The sequence below is a fragment of the Propithecus coquereli genome, unplaced genomic scaffold (genome assembly GCF_000956105.1).
Source record: "Propithecus coquereli isolate 6110/MARCELLA unplaced genomic scaffold, Pcoq_1.0 Scaffold32, whole genome shotgun sequence".
NCBI classification, from domain to species: domain Eukaryota; kingdom Metazoa; phylum Chordata; class Mammalia; order Primates; family Indriidae; genus Propithecus; species Propithecus coquereli.
Window position 1 is genome coordinate 4,300,728 of NW_012148841.1, and position 2,412 is coordinate 4,303,139.

General features: G+C 38.3%; 1 protein-coding gene across 1 annotated transcript in view; it reads left to right on the plus strand.

Annotated features, from left to right (window-relative positions):
* The window catches only part of ARMC10 (armadillo repeat containing 10), a 21,894-nt gene that overhangs the window by 10,775 nt on the left and 8,707 nt on the right, over positions 1-2,412 (plus strand). The gene's annotated exons all lie outside the window — the stretch shown is intronic.

Below are 2,412 nucleotides of genomic sequence, written 5' to 3' on the forward strand. Positions count from 1 at the left end.
AAAAAAAAAAAAAAAAAAAAAAAAAAACCAATTATCTGTGAAACATAATTTTCCCAAGCTGGAAAGATCATGGCCAGACACAGAAAATAGAATTTCAGATTTCCATTTCATCACACTGGGTTTAGTTCTCTGGAGTACTACTGGCATTGCATTACTTTTTGCCAGTGTTGGTTAACAATATTCTGAAGTGATAGATTATATATACACACCTCAGTAAATATGAATAACCTTGAGCCAAGTATAATTTTACTCTGCTTACTTTTGATAGAATTAACTCTAAAGAAAAATTCTATTTCACATTATCCCCCCCTCCATTCTTTACCTCTGACATAATGTAGCTCTCTAGACTCTACTGCTAAGGTACTTAACCATGATACAGAATGGCCTCATGCATCTTCCTCCCTGATCCTGATGTGCCCAGACAAGTTGAAACAAAAGCGTACTAAGTTGGGAGGCCCCCAACAAGAGGCCACCAGCAATGAGAGGATGATCTCTGGACTTGAACATTGCTTCCCCACCTGCTGGCTGACATTGGACAGGGAACTCAAGCTCTTGAAGACTTTAAAGGCTTTGTAAAATGGCCATAATAGCACCCACCTCATTAGGGTAGTTTTCAGGATTAAGATGCTAAGCACAATGCCTGGCATTATCAAAGTCAGCTTAAAACATGTTACCAAAATTTGAGCACCAGATAAAAATATATTTTCTGAGGAGCCAGTTCCATCCTGAGCAATAGCTACTCCTACTCCACTGTGCAGAAAAGTGACTATTCAATAGAAGAATTTTGGAGATTCTAAGATGCTCATTTTCCTCCCCCTGCCTTCAGATATACATCAATCAAGTCTGTGAGGATGTCTTCTCTGGTCCCCTGAACTCTGCTGTGCAGCTGGCGGGACTGAGATTGTTAACAAACATGACTGTTACCAATGACCACCAGCACATGCTTCAGAGTTACATTACAGACCTGTTCCAGGTGTTACTTACTGGAAATGGAAACACCAAGGTATGAAGCGGTTATTACTTGAAGTACAAAGAGCTATTACATCAAGCTTATTAAGATTGAAATTGAATTGCCAGGCCACCTGCCTTAAATTGATGTTCCTCAAAAAAGAAGAAGTTTAGTCAAGGCTTACATGGGCCTAAGAAAGTATATTATTTTTATCCCCTAATATTGCATTGCAAAATTAACTTGTGAAAATCATCGGTTATCTCACTTATCAGTAGATAGATGTTCATTTGGTTTTTGAGAATCAGTAAAATTACCTTTTACGGAAGTAAATTAGCGAGCTTCCCTCAACCAGATATAGGAAGAAGGAGTCTTTGAATAATAGTGATGGCTAGTTGAATTTTTTACTTACCTCAGTGTTCACAAAATAATTTTTTGATTCAGCCAATATTTGTACTAAGTGAAGTGAATTGAATACATGAAAGATGTGTCAGTGCATCGCTCTGTCCAATGATGCAGATGTAGGGGGCAACAGATAGTGAGCTGAAGCAGGGACTCAGGAAACAACTATGAAAGTTTCTTAAGTAAATCCCTCATATTAGTGTGCATTATTATCAATTGCCATTTTTCAAGGAAAAAATAGCATAAAAATAGAATGTAGGCTAATTAGAAGTTCTGATGAGTTGATTGTTCATCAGGGTTTTACCATATTGGTCCATATTCTCTGGGACAGTTGAGAGAAAAATGTACAAGCATTTTAGAAGGACCAAATGCAAAGTCATACTCCAAATATCCAACATCAATGCAATTATTTCTAGGTTATCAGGATGGGATTACAGAAGATCCTTGCTGTAGCCCTGCTTTTATGTTTCTGAAGCGTTTGGATATGGGCTTTTCACATTTCCATTAGCCAGACTTATTTGGATTTGGTATAAGATGTACCCAAAGGCATTCAAAATTAAATGTAAAAGCAAGTACACTTCTAGCAATATTGCTCCATCTCCAGGCAATTTCCCACATCCATGCATCCATCAACATCTTTCTCTCCAGTGGAGCAAGATGACTTCCAGCCCCTGAAGCCCCATGGAAGCTCCTTCCCTCTTTACCCCATGGTGCTTCCACTGTAGAAAGAGTCCTCTGCCTGACTCTACAGCTGCTTTACTCAAAACCTCAGGAGGAACACTGAGTTGAGAGCCAGGCAAGTCTGGCCTTGGGGCTGTATATATCTGTCTCAGACATGGTCTGTGTTTTAGTACTTTTTATGACTTTTTAAAGGGTGACTCACACCACAATAGTATGTTCTATTTTTGTTTCATTTTGTTGCATTGTGTTTTTCCATTACATTGCCTAGTACAATATTTCTGGGATAGAAAATTTGCTTTTTTGGTCTGCCTTGGTACATAGCCACCAATCACAACATTGATTTTCCATAAAAAATTGAGTTTAAAGTTCCAACTTGCAAATGA